Genomic DNA, 18,371 nt, shown 5'->3' with positions numbered 1-18,371 from the left:
TCGAAATGTTGTGATGTAGCGCATAATTTCGGGTATACCTGTAAATAAAATGTTTAAGTAGGATATTTTGATAGACTAAAACTCCTTATCAAAAATACTACCCGTGTTAAAACTATGGGGTTGAATTAGCTTCTTTTTTCGCAGTTTCTAGTTTAAATATTCCCGTTCCACCTTAAATGGTGCAGCAGCTGTGACTAGCTATCACAAACATTAGCAAACGAGACAAAATACTGACCTGTCGGTTCTGTGAAACAGCAAAAACAAGTTAATGTTACTCAGTTAAGTGGAAATAGAGAAACCTCCTCATATCAGGCCTTTCAGCCCTCCATGAAGCTGAACTCAGCTTCTTTTTAGCCGGTTGCTTGTTCAAATTTTCCCATTCCACCTTAAATGGTGCAGCAGTCACATTCTGAACTGCTGCGGAATTTAAGGAACGGGAAAAGTCGAACAAAAAGCTGGCGAATGTCCTGAGAAAATGTCCTCAGAAAAATGTTACCAGTACTAAAATAATAATTAGGATATTCTGAGAGCCTAAATCAGTTTATCAGGGGGTGAGCAGTGATATTAAGCTGAGTCTGTACTGGATCAACCTGAGTGCAGATACGTTTGTAGATCTTTTTCAAATCGAGCTAAAAGGAAATATCTATCTTGTTTCAGTGAGAATCAGATGAAGAACGGAGAACTGCAGGGAAACCTGCTGATTTTGTTCTGACTCCTTTTCATCTGCCCTCAGTCTGTAAATGGAAATGTACTCTGACAAAGCCTGGTTAAGGAGGCTGCCAGTCTAATGACGTGAACTCAGTGCGCAGTAGCTTTAGCTCACATGTAGCAGTATTCACATTTCAACTCTTTAACGACCTCTTAATTCGGAGGATCCAGTGTGATTGGAGAGAAAAATGTACACAGAACAAAACGTACCGGGTTCTGAACACTTTTATTTAACACAGGGGGCGATAGAGGTGATTTTTCGAAAACCCTATTCATTCTGGCCATAGAGAAATGGAGCTCAGACCCGGAATTCCTAATATGGGCATAAGAGCATGACTACAAAATGACGACACGACTACAGTGGTCTATGCAGCATCGCTGTAAGAAGCAAACAAGCATGTTTTCAGCACAGATTTAACGATGGATACGTTTTAATTTTGGCCATAAAGTTCCTGGACACTGTTTTCCATAAAGCTGCTTTATGCCAACGTTTGCTTTTGAGTATAACCGCATTTAACTGAGCTCATGTAAACAAACCAGTGCGGCTTTCAACAGCGCCTTCAGGTTGCCAAGACAACCGCTCGCGAGATGCTATGCGAACGCCATTTTCATCTGTTTGCTCGGTTCCCATGGAAATCAGCGCCTCTCACTCTGCCCCCAAGGCAACGCCCACCCCGACACAACCGCGACCTGTGATTGGTCCGTGCTGCAGAGCGGCGAGCGTTTTTACACTGCGATTGGCTGAGTATGCTGTACGTCAGTATCAAACCGCGGTGGGAGGGCGGGCGAGGCGGGAGAGGGAGACAGCGGGGCGGGTAGTTAGAACTGTTGACCAAACGATAAAGCGCAGATTGCGGTTTGGACAGAGCTTGTAAACTGAACCAAGTAATGAATGGGAGCGCTGTGGAACTCCACAGCATGAAGGACAAACAGCTCTGCAAGAGGCGAGGCAGCAGTTGAGTCCTGGACGCGGGTGAAATGATGCAGTGCTGCTGTTCAGTGCAAACAGGTAGCCAAGTAGCTAAGTTAGCGCTTACTAAGCCATGACCACTTAGTCACTGCTAGCCAGCTGGTTTTGATTGGTTGTGTTTTTAGCCAGCAGGCTAGCTCCCTTCATCGATATAGAGTCACTCTGAAAAGTTACTGTGGTTAATATATGTACAGCCCTTTACCCTGAGGTTACAGATACAGTCATTCTCAAGGCTCATAGCCTAATTCCGTTCTGTCTTACAGAAAACAAACGAGAGACGATACCGTCCGTTGCACAGCCTAACGGTGGGTGAGGAGAACAGGTGGGTGGAGTAGTCTAGAACTACTAAGCTAAGTTACTAATTAAAAGTCTCACTACTTCAGTGAAATAATGACGCAAGTAGAAGTAAAAATAACTTGGCTAGGAGTAAAAAAGGCCCAAAACTCCAGGTGAATTGCAGTGGAACTTCTAAAAAACGCCCAACATCTCTCAGCATAGATGCTGAGCTTTGTTTGGACCTGTTCTTCTCTATTCTAGCGCTGCTAATCTAAAGCTGAAGCTTCAGTCCGAGAGATGTAAGCAACAGAAAAGCAGTTCATGCCGGTGAAACAGAATGAAGCACAGTAAAGGGATTAGGAATTTGAAAAGTACATTCCTTTCCTCACACATACACGAGAAAATGTTATTTAAAAATGCTCTGAAATGCAAACCCAAAGTTGCGCTTAAAGAGCAATTCAGAGTTTTCAAAATTACTGCATAATTCAATTGTTGAGATGTGAGCAAAGTCAGTCAGAGTGGTTTGGTGTGAAATCAACTCATTTTTTTACAGTGGTGGTGACAGGAACCAGGGGTCACAATATCTACAATGCAAACATAGCCATTTTGTTTACCATCCAAAACAATAGTAAAATGTCTTCTGAGTTTTTATATGTAATGTTAGGTTCTTTTAAGGACTGTTTTACCTTACGACAGGGGTGTCCAGGCTTATCCGCTGAGTCACACCTGATTCTACTTGTTTAATCCGTCGGTTTTAGACTTCAAACATTTCATCAGGTGACCTCCTGCTTTGTTGACAGCCTGCAGCCGCACCGGCCCTCTGTGGATAAGATTGGACACCCCTGTCTGACAACATCCTCTCTGCAATTCTCTGCCATGAGTGGCTTTTAAAAGTTAATTTTATACCATCATTTGCAGCATAAGCACCGAATGAGCAAACACTGGCCAATCTGAGAATCCTTACATTTAAAGCCTTGCCACTATCCACAGAGACATCATAATTCAAAACATGTGGTCTTGATAACATGGCAGGAGTTAGAGATCAATTGAGAGATCTATGAGTCAGGCGGAAATAAACTCATTCTACATTCTAGTCTCTGTTTAATCTGTGTCTGTAATTCAAATATTGTGATGATTGGGGAAAGAACTTGTGTGTTACCTTTCAAATGACATCAAGGTTGTGACTGTAGCCCGAAGTATGTGGGAACAGTGCTCCTTTTACTTAACATTAAACGTTTTGTCTGTTTCCCATCATCCTGATGTGAAAAATTCTGATTCAGAAAGCTTCTCTACAGTGAATCATTTCAGATCAAACCACGCTGTATGACTTTGTTTACGTTAAATTATGCAGAAATTTTGAAAAACTTTGAATTCCCCTTTAAATACATGCTACTAACTAGATGTAAAGAATTACTACCAGTGATAGCAGAGGAGGGTAAAGTTCAGCAACCTCAATGTAGTTACATTTAGGGCATCATACGCCTTCAAAGAGGGAGGATAGGACCATTATTTATTATCGCTCACCGCTAATTCTTTGGTGATATGAAGCTGAGGTCAGATATTCTCCAGCTTCTTGTTCGAATTATCCCGTTCCACCTTAAATGGTGCAGCAGTTACATTCTGGAGCTTCAGGTGTCAGAACTGCTGGACTATTTAAGGTGGAACGGGAAAGTTGGCTTGCTAGCTACCGAGACATTAGCATGCTTTTAGCGATTTTGTATGCTTGTTATGAAGAAAACGACCATAATACATTGAAACAACATTAAACTAAGATAATATGATGGATCGTAATTTTTTAACAGAGAAAATTCTCACATTTGTGGGTCTCTTTGGTCTCTTGTTCAGCCGTCTTGCCGGTTTCTCTTTTATTCTCATAACACTTCGTTTGGAGGGCCATGTAGCCCCAACACTTCGCCCTCCCCCTCTATCTCAACAAGAATCGGGACACCCTAACCCTAGACGTGAACGCGCAAAACGGAGGGCTAAGGGCTATGTGGTAGGGGCGAGGGGTGAAACGGGACTGGGCCTTTGTCTGCCTGCCTGTTGCTTTAGAAACCTCAAATTTGGTTAAACTCTGTGTCGTGGATCAGAGAAGAACAGGTGTCAAATGGAGGTATCAGTAAAATGTTACCTGTCTGTACGGTGCAGGATGAGCGTGGCCTAATCCACTTGTCACATTAGACACTTTCAGATCATGTATACTGGATTATATCTTACCTTTAGTAGATCCTTTCTCTCCCTTTTGAAGAGTGCCATCCTGCTGGTCCCTAAAAAGTGCTACACCGATCTGAAGTAGATATATTTGATCCAAAGTGGATGTTGTAAAGCTTGTTCTGCTTTAATCGTGTGATGTAGGCTTACGTCCTTTATTCATACTGTTTCTTTTATTCTCTTGCTTATCAAACCAGTTAAATACTGTGAACAAATATCCTACACCTCGGTAATCCTGTATGTTTGAAGTGGATCCACTTACATGGCCTACAATACAAGTTTTTTTACATCTGCAATCTGGAAGACACATCCACTCTTCATTTCATTAACAATGTGCAGGTTTTACTGTGTTTGATAACAGAAGCTTCTAAGATGGCTTTGAGTAAAATTGCTTTTATGTTCTCTTCTTCAGCATGAAAGCATCGCCTGGTTCTCTGATTAATTACTGCTGTTGCTGAGAACACAGCCAGCCATTGTGATCTGAAGCGGCGGAGCCCTTCGTAAGTTTTGCAGCACGTAATTAGAAATGATGACATGTGAAAAACAAGAGCCTAATACACTTGGGGAATGTGATGTGTTATTAAAACCATTTATCGCGTGGGCAGTGAAAAGGACTGGTGCAGATCGGAGCGACGCTGGCTGTCAGCTAAGGCTATTGTTCTGTTTTGCTAACTTTATCAGAGCATATGTTTGAGATCTTGAGTATATGAAGTAGTGCTGGGTGGTGTTGACAAAATTCAATATCTTGTCATTTTCCAGATGTGTCATAGTATCATGGTTTTGCACAAGTTTTCCAAAAAAATAAAAAATTGCTTTGATGTGAAATGGTGCATGACATATGGAAGAATATAAAAGTTCCAAAATCGCTTGGAATAAAATCTTTTCGTGAACTTTTATGTAAATTTATGGATGTTTTTTCCTTTAAAAATATATTATTATTGTTGTGTGACACCAATAGCACTACTGTGTGATATAATAGTATTGCTATGTAATAAAACCACTACATTTTCTGCTACACACCGATCAGGCATAACATTATGACCACCTCCTTGTTTCTATGCTCATTGTCCATTTTATCAGCTCCACTTACTATATAGGTGCACTTTGGTATGTTAGTGTGTGTTGTGCTGAGGCGAGTGGATCAGACACAGAAGTGCTGCTGGAGTTTTTAAACACTGTGTCCACTCACTGTCCACTCTATTAGACACTCCTACCTTGTCAGTCCACCCTGTAGATGTAAAGTCAGAGACGATAGCTCATCTGCTGCTGCACAGTTTGTGTTGGTCATCCTCTAGTCCTTCATCAGTGGTCACAGGACGCTGCCCACAGGACGCTGTTGTCTGGATATTTTTGGTTGGTGGACTATTCTCAGTCCAGCAGTGACACTGAGGTGTTTAAAAACTCCAGCAGCACTGCTGTGTCTGATCCACTCAGACCAGCACAACACATACTAACACACCACCACCACGTCAGTGTTACTGCAGTGCTGAGAATGATTCACCACCCAAACAGTACCTGCTCTGTGAGGGTCCATGGGGGTCCTGACCTCTGAAGAACAGGGTAAAAGGGGGCTAACAAAGTATGCAGAGAAACAGATGGACTACAGTCTGTAACTGTAGAACCACAAAGTGCACCTATATAGTAAGTGGAGCTGATAAAATGGACAATGAGCGTAGAAACAAGGAGGTGGTCATAATGTTATGCCTGATCGATGTATATGGAAGCTTGTTTTGATCTCTGTTCTATTTATATTTTATGTGCAGGTAACCAGTCTCAGTATGGAAGTGATGAGTATTCAAGTCAGATGTGGTCTGCAGAGATGCCTGAACCTTTGGAAGTCTCTACCATGAGCATGTGTACCATGCGTCCATCTGTCAGGGACTAGCTCAGTGGGCACTTGGCAAGTAAGTTATAAGAAGATAGCATATTTGTTTAATAATTTTTAGATATTTCTTTGTGGTGCTAATCAACTGATCATCAACATGTAACATAAAACATGATATGATGTGATTAGCTTTCACTGTTTGATGCTCCATATCGTGTAGTATAAAAAAAAGCATATCACTGCTGTCGGAACAAAACCTTGTATCTCCAAAATGGCAGTGGTGAACAAAGTACACAAACCATGTACTTGAGTTAAAGTAGAGATACCCAAGGTAAAATATTACTCCAGTAAAAGTAGAAGTTCCTCCCTTTAGACCTCCACTTGAGTAAAAGTACAAAGGTATTTGCCTTCAAATGTACTTAAGTATCAAAAGTGAAAGTACTAAAAGATTAATTATGGCTCTGATGTCCTATTATCATTTTTGTAACAAAACTGTTGCTTTATCAACTCATTTTAGGTGAGAATACTCCAGTGTCACTCTTGATAAACCAATATTTTAATAGAATGTCATTTATTGGTCTGACACTGATGACTATTAAAATGATCAAAAGCACAAAACACTGAAGGCAAACAATTTCCATTAGGTAGAACTGAGTGGCTATAAAATAACACCGGTTCACAAATGAGTTTTCCTTTACTAAACTGCATCTGTAGGTCTCTGTTCATAAACATAAATTAGCGAAAACAAAATTACTATAAAATGAAATAGCGTTTGTCTAAATTCAGGAATAAAGAAACACGTCAGTCACAACTGCATATGTGTGCATATTTCTATATTGTGGTCTATTTACACAAAGTTAGGTTAGAGTCAGGAGTTTCTTCCATTGTTTATGTTGCCATAGGCATTCCAAGCTTTTATGCTGCTGCACTGATGTTGAACTGTATGCTTGCACTGGGTCGGTATGTCCAACAGGTCAAATCAAGCTCAAAACAAAGTGCGCGCTGTGCCCTGATTGGTGTTCTTGCTTTGTGCTTCTTTTGTTTTGGACATGTTAAATTTTTATGCAAACATAAACCAAAAGGAACAGATTTCTCATAATGTAGTGGAGTAAAAAGTGAGATATTTGACTTTAAAATGTAGTGGAGTGAAAGTAAAAAGTCACCCAAAATGGAAAAACTTCAGTAAAGGACAGATACAGGAAAATACTTAAGTACAGTAACGAATTACATTTACTTCGTTACTGTCCACCACTCCAAAATGGTAACTTTACAGGAAAAGGAAAAAACCTGCTTTACTTTTAATGTAAGTCAATGGAACCAGACTTTTTTCCAAGTCATTTGAGGCCGTTTCTTTTGGTCCATTCTCCATGAAATTCACACACAATGTAAAGTGTAACAGGCATTTTCAAAATATATCAGAAACTGAAAAACAACAAAAATGGAGATCTGAGGTTTTCTTCAGACAGCGTATCTTTATTCTACTTTACCTTCTATAATATCGTACATATGTTAACTTAAATCCTAATTTAGCCTTGATGTGTTGTGTAACACACCAGTCTGTGCATACGGGTGGGTAAATTCCAAGGGTTTATATTTAATCCCATAACGGTGAGGCATGGAGATACAAGTCAGTGGTCCTTGCAGTGTTGCCACTGCTAAGTCCAGAGAGATTGGACCTGACAAGGACAGGGGAATGAAAGCCTAGTGTTTTGGAGACTTTATAACTTTATTAGCACTGTGGATGGTGCTAAAAGGCATTGTACAATATTGAAAGCATGACAGTTTGATCAATGTTGTTAACAGAATTAGTGTCTTTACATCAAAAAGCTTTTTGGGTTACTTCTTTTTTTCCCCCCCGAGTGTGCCCATTAAGTGGTCCTTTATTGAATATCTGTACATCACTGGGCGATGTTCCCTTTTAGCCAGTGTTCATCAGCCAGAGTGGAGCGGAATATTTGTTATGACACGGGGGAGTAATTTCCTTACCTGTGCGTGCTTTCGGTCTATGTAAATGTATTACTAATTCATTCTTTCCCTCCTCAGCATTTAAAGATGTGCTATTTTTCATATTCATCCCCGGCGCTGATGAATGATGAAAGTGGAGGGTAGGCTGACAGGCCGTGCCTCTGTTTCAGGCCTAGCTGTTGGAGGATAGGGGCTGATGTGCCCCTTTAAACTCCTGGTTTGATGAAAGCTGATAAAAGTTTTAGTGGGAAAAGGGCCTCATCTGCTGCGTCTTATAGCTGCGGGAAATAATAAATGTCCTCTCCTTGCTTTAAGGAGTGCTGCTTGGAGGCAGAGTTTCAGATTGTAACTGCTTTTTTGCCTGAGTGTTAGAAGATCCTTTTTGATCTACAGCGCACTTGGCAGTGTTGCCTCAGTCATATTCCGCAGAACCCTTTGAGTTGAGTTGTGTGATATGAAAATAACATGAAGCATATTTTTGCGTGTACTGCAGTTTACAAGGAGATGGAGAACAAGGTAACTTCATGTGCTTTCCCAAGTTCTTTTCCAGGTTGTGTATTAGAAAAGCTTTATTGTCTGGGCTACACAAACAGGAGAATTAAGTTGTTTAGGGGGTCAAGCAGCTTAGTTTGACTTACAGTAATGTTTCAGTCATTTCATCATTAGTAGACACTAGGGGTGGGAATCTATAGGCACCTCACAATTCGATTACGATTCAGAGGGCTGCGATGCGATTATAAAACGATTATCGATGCGTCTTTTTTTTTCTATACAGGATTTCTATTTTCTTACTGTCTGAGGACTTGGTAGTTTTAAAACAAAGTATTTGTAATGATCCATAATGCATTTATGTCCAACATCTTTTGCATTTATAAGCAGCGCAGTTGGTTTCCTGGTACGTAAATCTGCAACGAGAGGCTGTCAAACACTAACTAAAAGATGCGAAGCTGCGAAGATGAAGTCGCTTCTCTAATTTTCCCGTTCCACCTCAAATGGTGCCGCTTTTACATTCGGCGCCTCTGTCCGAATTTAAGGTGGAACGGGAAAGTTCAGCAAGAAGCTGGCGAGTGAGGAGCGACTTCAGCCTCGTAAAACAGCGGAAAGCTGAGAGACATTTTACAAGAAACTATTCAACCTTTGAGGAAAAGTTTTCTGGCGGAGATGGAAGAAAAGCGGCTATGGTTAAAGCTTAAAGCAGAGCGAAGTAGATCTGCGTTTTCATTTATATTTTTAGCCTAAACTAGCACATTATCACATACTGGGCATAAATGTTGTGGCTCCCAAGCTGGTTTGATTTTTGTTGAAAGGTCAAAACGGCTCTTCTTATCATTTGTGTTGTGACTCCTGACCTAACCTGGTTTTAATGCAGAGGGAGCCGGTCGGATTTCTCACTCATCCAGTTGTGTTTTTATGTGCCGCCACCGACAGTCCGGGCGCCGCACTTACCCACTTCCAAGTTCCGCCCTTTGCGTTCCGTCAACATTACGTTATAAATTAATTCTTTAGAAAATCGATTTTTGACATTTATGAATCGATTCAAAATCGTCCACATCTGCATCGCGATGCATCTAAGAATCGATTTTTTCCCACACCCCTAGTAGACACTAATTAGACCATTGACAAGAGTGAAATTTCATTGACATAAGGCTGGTCCAAACAGCATGTGACAGACCTTGATTACGTTTTACAACGTGTACTTGAGTACCTTGTTGTAAATACTACCTTTAAAAACAATAGTATTCACAGTTCATGATTAACCATGATCTGAAATGTGTATGTTTGGTTTAGATTGGTCCATATATTTGTACATATTTGTTTTTCAGTTTGTACATTCAGTTTCACGTTTATGATTACTCTTTTTTTTCTTACCTGGATAGCTGCAGTGATACAGAAGAAGTTTTAGATGCAAATCTTTGTTTAGTGATGTGTTTTCATAGCCAGTTTAGGTGGTTTTCTGAAAAGTGAAACAACTTAAATCTCATCTCCAGATTGAGGACTCAATGTTTTCTACTAAATTAGTGTAGAATTTCAGTCGTACCATAATTTAAAAGAATCAGCAAACCCAAGTTGTGCAATACCGGGAGTTCTAGGGGGTCTGAAACCCTTTAATTAATTTCTTGGACCCTCTAAATATTATGCTGTTAGGGGAAAAAAATGAACACTCAGATACAAATTCAGGCAAAGCTCATTGTTTAGCCTGCTTCACGTTTGTTGAGCTTCTGTCTTTAATATTTTTAACTAACTATGCAGCACTGAGGTGCCTCAGGGGGGCACTGCAGCAAATTAGGTTGGTGGAAAGAGTGAATTATTGCTCATGTCTCAAACCAGAGCCACTAGAGGAGATGTGTAAGATCTCAGTTAATGTGAGGAAGACTACATTGCCAAACCAGAAAAGAGTCTTTCCAAAAGAAGAATTGTTAAACCAAACAATTTGGTGCCAGTGAAGCTGTGTGCCATTGCCAGCGCCACTAAGGTGAGTGCGTTATCAGTTAGCCAACGTTGGAGTATCCAGCCAATATTGGACCCCCCACCTTACCCTGCTATTTCTATTTATATCTCCGTCTCCCAGCTTCGTGGCAGCTACACGAGTGACCGAGGACATGCTCAGCTTCAATGAATGTCGTTCAACTTTCTAAACTAGAGCCAAACATAAATTTGTATTTGGCTGTTTTCCTTTGTTTAAATGTTGGTTTCAACATCTTTCACTTATCTTGCTTCAGTCTCTCAGAGAAAAGATGTGACATAGGTGGGGCAGTGTTTAGCCTTTAGCTAGGATTACATGCATATGACGTAATTTTTCATTTACATTTACAGTGATCATTTTACACAGTAGGCGAAGGTAGTGTTAAGAGTCTTGCCCAAGGACTCTTATTGGTATAGTGTAGGGTGCTTACCCAGGTGGGGATTAGAGCCCCAGTCTACAGCGTAGAAGGTAGAGGTGTTACCCACACTAAACCAACCACTTTTTATCCTGTTATCACCTTTGTTATTAAATAATTTCCAGTTCTCTGGTTTTAATGATAAAACGTTTAGTCCAAAACTGCTAAAGAAGCCTATAACTCTGAATTGTCAGCAATCCATAAGAGTGTTCTGAAACTCTGCTGTGTTCTAAAAGGTTAATAAAAGACGAAGCTTCTGAATGAATAAGATAAGATTACCAACATAATGACTGAGTATTCAGATTATTCAGCCCAGTCCTAATTTTTTTATGATTAACAATTTCTATTGATTTTTCTCCTAGATTAATACAAAACCACATATATTTGTATTTTGTAGCAACATGACACCCTTTAACCTCCCCTTCCCACCCCAACTGTGTCGGTACTACATTCATGACCTAACTTAATCCAGTGCAGTACAAGGCTCTGTATCATTAAAAAATAATAATAATGAAAATAAATAAATTAATTAATTAATTGAGCAAGCAAACAAACACACAAGTCTTAGAAATAAATAAATAATAAAAATGACAAGAACAACAAAGCGGGTCACACCACGATACTCATCTTTAAGAGCTCTTTATAAATTTTAAGTATTTGTCCTATTTACATCTGTACACTTCTAAACACCTAAACAATTTAAATGATAGTTTTCATATGCAGCTACTTTGACCATCTCAGCATACCCATTCTTGAAATGATGGCCTACCAATCATTAAACTGGTTTGAATCCATGTCTTTAAATGCTTGTCCCTGGTTTCTAACACCAAGGGATCTCCTAAGACAAACAGTCTTGGGCAGAAGGGAATTTGACTACCTAATACTTTACAAGTAAAATCATAAAGTGCCGTTCAAAATTCCTGGACTCTAGGGCGGCGCCACATAGCATGAATAAAGTCACCCTCTTCAGACTTGCAACTCCAGCACTCAGCTGTATCCTTTAAACCAAGCTTATGCACAGCCCAGCCCTAATTGACTGTGTTCAAGACTTGTTGATCTCTATAGGACTTGACGCATCGCTGTAATGCTTCCTCTCCCAGTTTGCACACTGAAAACATACTGATGTCCTCTGGACTCTCGACATGCCCTTCTCATGCCCCTCTGTTGCATCTCTCTCCTGCCATGCCACCGTGACCCTGTCGGTCACAGTTAATGGCGTTCTGCTGTTTACAAGTGGCAGCTTACTTGCCATTAACGTTGTGTATACAAGGGTGAGAGCTGCTCATTGTGAAATGGGCCCCTCCTCAGTGTAGCTGGGCCTGAGTAGTCTCTCGTTTTATAGGCTGTATTCTCTTACCCTCTCAGACATTCAGAAGGCTTTATATAGACTCCGCTGATAAATAGTGTGTCTCCCTGGTGCAATGTGGGAATATAGCGGCGCTGGACTGGGTTGTGGGATTTCTTATAGAGTGCAGGGCAACACGTAGGCTGGATCACTTAGCGGATGTACATCAAGCCTTTCTTAAGTAACAACTCACAACAGGCTAGTCGCAACCTCTGCTTTTAAGTAGAACAGTAGGTTGTAGTGGCCGTTCATTTGCATATGAAGATGGTTAAAAATTGCTGTTAGGCAATAAAAGAAAATTAGATGACTTAATTTGAGGGTGTAGTCTCTGTCAGTCTTGGTCAAGTTAGAAATTAAGTGATATATTGGCTAGGGCTGCAACAAATGACTAGTCGAATAATTATCGATTATTGAAACGAATAATCGATTATTCGGATTATGAATCGCTTTTGTATCCATCAGCTTTTAAATAGCATGAGGTTGTTTTATGCATTTGCTAACTAACAATTAACACAATAAAGATGAATACCTTATTTAAAAATGCACCGTTTAATGAACGTTCCCGCTAATACAAATGGTCACCTATGTTCTCCTACGTTCACACACCGGTGGCCTTGATGTTCAGACAACGATGCAATGTTTAAACCAAACGTTATTTGGAAAGTGAACAGGGTCGCTGTGAATAATAGTTGCTTGCTTCTTCATTCCAACATTATCATTAATGATTCCAGAGAACGTGCATTTCGAAACATGATGTTACAGCTCATAAGATGAAGTAGGACGGCTTTTAACATTAGCACAACTATCTTACCGAGATGAATCTTCTTCATCCAGTGAGCCGACGTGTTTCCTCTTCAGACGCTCCAACAAACAGCACAACTAACAACCTTTTTTCTGGAGTTAAGCGTGAAAAGCTCCCACGCTCTTTGTTCTTCATGCTGCCATCGCACTTTTGTTAACCCTCCAGTAAGTGGCAATGTCAAAACATTCCTAGTGAGACTTGTGATGTGATGACATCACCCACTAATCGACTGTTAAATAAGTTGCCAACTAATTTGGCTGTCGATTGTAGTCGACTAAGTCGATTAATTGTTGCACCCCTAATATCGGCCAACATAGTTCCTGTTGATTAGTGAGGATTAATTGTTATTACTGATGTTGGAATTACGTCTGATAACTTTAGCCACCAGTTTAGCGTCCTTTTTTTAGGTTGTGCATGCGCTCAGCCATGTGTAGTCACTACTAATGACCGTTTCCCTTTTTTTCTTTTTCTCAAATTGAGGATAGTGTTTAACACCGCTACCTCATATTGAAGACTGGGGTTCAATGCCCCGTTCAGGCAGGAACACCACTACTATACCATTTAGAGACATTGGGCTTTTTTTTATGTTCACCTGCTATTGTGGATGGCTAGGCGTGTCTTCTAAATACTGTTTTCATCTATCTAGTATTAGTATAAAATAATGTAAAGCTTAACATATCCTGTCTGATTAGCTGTGGCATGAATGCGTACAATTAAGTGATTGATCTGTAGAGTTTGTTTCATGCAGTATTGTTTATTTAACAGTCAAAACTGCCATTGTGTAAAAGTACTTTAATTTTCAGATATTTCTGAAGTGATTAGATTAAAAGATACAGAGAAAATGGGACTCCTGACAACTGGACAAGACCTGGTAGACCACCAAAACTCACTTTTTCAGAAAGTAAAGCTCCTCTATTACTTCAGTTCTGACAAAAAACTTTCCTGTGTTTCAGCCCATCCTTCCAAGACAATGCAGTGCTATGGGTCTGAAAGGATGTGTAGCTGTCTGGAAACCACTACTGAATAAAGGACATAGACAAAAAAAGAATATTTACAGGTCAGAGAAAGAGCCTGCCAGTGTTAGAACAATGAACTGACCAATTCAGTACAACATTCTCTGTGTCTGTGATCACTTGGATTGTGAGGAGCAGAAAATGACCAACTTCTAAGGTTGAACTTAAAATATCTCTGCAGATTTCTTTGAAAAATGAAAGCTGTGATAAAGATAAAGAGTGGAGACTAAATACTGAAAAAATGGTATTGCATTTAGATGTTGAGGCTTCTGTTTAATTTTCTGTTAAATATATCCCCCCATGCTGAAAAATTAATAACCTAATGGCTATTTGTACCGCAAATTACATAAATGAAGGGTGGTATGTGAATTGTGCACAGTGCTGCATATCGATTATAGTGTAAACTTGTTTTAAAATCCAAAGAGAGTGAAATTAACAGTTGACATCCATGTCAGAAACAAGATAGTGATAATTGTCAGCTATTGTTGTCAGCCTAGAAACTTCATATGAGTGCATCCTTAGCAGATGCCTGTTATTTTACGTAAGAAAGATGCTTGTTGAATTGCCTATTGGCATTTGGCTAAAGGTAAAAGAAAAAAATAAGAAAATGATTTAATTTGAGGGTTTGCTCTTTGTCAGTCTTGGTGATGTTAGGAGTAGCCTTCACATTTATGAGTGTGGTGTGTGTGTGTGTGTGTGTGTGTGTGTGTGTGTATCAGGGGAGCTGTGGGGGTATTAGAAGAGGGGGAAGATGATGAGATGTCTGTCTGTGGTCTGTTTGGCGTTGCAGCCTGCGTGAGCTCCGTGATATTTGATCTGATGTTAATGTGCTGCTCTGTGCGAGTGTGTGAGTGAGAGAGAGAGAGAGCGGGCGAGCGAGAGAGGGAGTGAGAGTAGGAGAGGGGGAGATGGGGAGATAATCCCGTCTGCCTGATGAGATTGAAGGCTGGGATTGATTGATCGCCTAATCATAGGAGGAAATGGGCCTGAAAATGAACGGGACTCTGCCCTTGGCTTGCTGGAGAGTCCGGGCGGCAGGCCGCGGTGATGTTAGCTGCAGCTAGACACGGCCTTAATGTGCACGGGACCTGATTTCATTTGTGTCTGATATACAGTTATACGATCCTCACTAAATGATCAAATAAAAAAAGGAAGAAGGAGAGACTGGTGTGAGGTGTAAATCAAGCTTTATTGCTGGAATATTACTTTTTCATACCGTCTGAAATTGACGCTGTGAGAAAGGTGAAAGAAAAAAACAATCCTTTATGAATTAGAATGGGTGGGTCCCTGAAAACAGAGTGAGTCAGTATTGGGGAGAGGGGAGCACTGGAAGGTGATAGAGGAAAGAGAAAAAGGTTGCCTGGGTTATGACACTTTTATTAAAGCTGTTACTTTTAATTTTTCTTTTTTAATTTGTCATGATCAGTTTTACACTCAGTCTTTTGCCTTGCAGGTTTGTTTTGTGGTGTTTACTCATGACTGAAGGCAGGACTATTGAAAGATTCTGGGGTGTTGCAGGAAACCTGCCTGTGGTATGTAAGCACCCTGAGTGATTCCTCACCTCTCTGAGCTGCTCTACACAGCAGAGTGGAGCACAACCTAACGCATTTTGGTTTTTAGTAAAAGTCCTTGAAAATATATGAGCAGAATTAATAATGTTATACAATCAACCTGCAAATTTCTGTGACAAATGAAAATGTAAACTTTATTTCCGAGCAGTCCCCGTGTATATAATTCAGGTGAAAGTTACAACTTACCCCATAGGCGTGGTCGTAACAGATTTAGGGACTGGTTGTAACATTCGCTATAAAATTGTGGTAAAATGATGCACATTTAACCCTTTGAGAATTACATGAAGACACTTCTGCCTTTGCCTACCTCAGTGTTTTGCACTTTCATTTTGTTTTGTTTTGTTTTTGATAGATCCATAAAGTGTTATATATCCCCAGAATCAGCAAAACCTCAGCTAACAAAATGTCATGCAATAAATATTTCTACACGCTAATTTGTAAATTTACCTGCAAAAAGACAGAAGCACAAAACATGAGCTTATTTTTTTGCAGTTTTTAATTAGGATATCGAATCCATGATATCATCATTAAAAATGGACACTACGAAAGATCATCATCATCATCATCATCATCATCATCTTAAGCTGCTTAATCCAGGTAGGGTCATGGTAACAGTTGGTAGAGCACAGAATCCCAGACGAGAAAGGGAATCCCTGTCCCCCGCAACTTCCTCAGGCTCATTTAGTGGGACTCCAAGCTGCTCCCTGGCCAACCTGGAAACGTATTGCCTCCAGTGGGTCCTAGGATGACCTCAGGGCCATGTCCCAGTCAGGAGGTGGCCAAGGGGCATCCTGATCAGATGCCCGAACCACCTTAACTGGCCTCTCTCAAGGTGGAGGAGTAGCGGCTCTACTCTGAGCTCCTCTCGGATGACTGAGCTCCTTACCATATCAAGTAGAGCATGGCCCACCCCCCTGCAAAGAAAGCTAATTTCCGCCACTTTTATCCGTGATCTCATTCTTTCGTCGTTACTCACAACTCATGACCACAGGTGAGGATTGGGTTGTAGACCGACTGGTAAACAGAGAGCTTTGCCTTTTGGCTCAACTCCCTCTTCACCCCAACAGTCCAGTACATTGACCGCATTACTGCCCAAGCCTGCGGCTGATCTCACGATCCCTCTTCCCATCACTCGTGAGCAAGACCCTGAGATACTTAAACTCCACCACCTGGGGCAGGACCTTTCCCCCTACCTAGTCGTGTTCAGTTCCACCCACTGGGTACCACCAGCGCTAGCGAAGGCAAGCACAAGCCTCCTCTGAGTCATGTGAACTGCCGCTAATGCTGAACATGCTTGAAGGAAAACACTAACCGCCAATTCTGTTACGTCAGCAAACAGATGCCTATGCTGGCTAGCATTGTGATGAGTGAGGGCTGTCTTACCCAACTAGAGAGAGCAAGGCCAATTGTGGTGTCTTGTAGCATCACTGGGGATCAAACTCGCGATCTCCTGATGATAGAGCCAGCGCTTAGACGGTTGCGCCGTTCAGAAGCCCCGGTTAGTCAAAGGTTTTACTTCTTTTTGTTGTCAAGTTATGCCTTTTTTCTGGGCAGCGTCCTTGTGCTTGTTTATGGAAATATGCTTATATGTGAAAGTTTTTATGGCAGTTTCTATCCATAGTTACAAAAGAGCACTTTTCGAACCCCACACAAAAAAGTTTTTTGTATGTTTATACCGTCTGTATCATCTGCACTATGATACCAAAAATCTCTAGGGTTGCTTTTCTTTTTCCTCTCTCACAAAGTTGTCCAAAGACACTCACCACTATAACCGCACTAATGCAGTCACACTGTGAGAAACACAAGGCCACCTGCTCTCCGTGTGCTTCTGCACTGTTTCAGCACTGAGAGAGTGGGGCAGGGGTGGAGGGTGTGTTCCAATCCACAAGACTGAGTGCACTTCAGTCTTTCACTCGAAACAAACAGGCACTAAAACATATATGTAATACGTATATCATCACTGTCCAAAGAAAACCATGTATCTCCATTTTTGTCAATTTTTATCTGTCTACATCATTTTAACACACGGCCTGTCCTTTATGTCATGATGAATGGACCAATAGAAATGCTCTAAAATCACTTGGAATAAAATCTCTTTACATTAACTTACATTGAAAGGTAAGAGTGTTTTTGCCCTCTCCTATAAAGTAACTATTTTGGAGATACTCGTTTTTCTTTGAGCAGCGACGATATATTATGTTTAAAAAACAATAAAGTATTAAAAACAGCTCATAGTAAACATGCAACTCAAATTGAAATTAAAAATAAAGCTTAAATAAACTCTTGCTGTGTATCAGAGTTTTAGCACTCAGAATGCGTCAGGACGGACAGAAACATGGCTGCCTTATGCTAATAATTTATTTTTACTCAATAATAAGCAATAGAATGAACTAACATCAAAGTTCTGACATTTTCAGCATACAGACCTTCTAGACAAACAATTTCTAAAAAAACGTACCTGAAGTGACACTCAAGATCAGTATAAGCAAAAATATACAATATTTTGCATGCATTTAGTTGAAATTCTGTTAGCATTTACATGTCAAATAATGGCCTATCTGAGTAGCCCAGGGTCTCACGTAACAACATGTTGCATGTGTGACTGGCTCATGTAAATACTTTATAATTGTAAGTGTAACTGAACAAAATACCAAAACATTATGCCAGATTACCCCAGGGTTCTAAGAGTTAAAGTGAAATTAGGCACTAAAATGAGCAGAAAAATGTTTGTGTGTTCCCTGTAGAGGATGTGTCATTTAAACAGGGTGTTTGACTGTGTGTGTGTGTGTGTATATATATATATATA

The 18,371-nt window shown here is 40.4% G+C and overlaps 1 protein-coding gene across 1 annotated transcript in view; it reads left to right on the top strand.

The window, feature by feature from the left end:
- Positions 1-1,557: 1,557 nt before the first annotated feature.
- LOC118818669 (trichohyalin) overlaps positions 1,558-18,371 on the top strand; it is a 315,469-nt gene continuing 298,655 nt past the window's right edge. Inside the window, exons 1-4 of the mRNA XM_036585957.1 lie at positions 1,558-1,717; positions 1,942-2,000; positions 4,578-4,665; positions 5,929-6,069. The gene's annotated coding sequence lies outside the window, so the exon portion shown is untranslated. The remainder of the gene's footprint in view (positions 1,718-1,941; positions 2,001-4,577; positions 4,666-5,928; positions 6,070-18,371) is intronic.

This window comes from Colossoma macropomum, unplaced genomic scaffold (genome assembly GCF_904425465.1).
Source record: "Colossoma macropomum unplaced genomic scaffold, Colossoma_macropomum, whole genome shotgun sequence".
Taxonomy (NCBI): Eukaryota; Metazoa; Chordata; class Actinopteri; order Characiformes; family Serrasalmidae; genus Colossoma; species Colossoma macropomum.
This window is presented reverse-complemented; position numbering and strand designations above follow the sequence as displayed.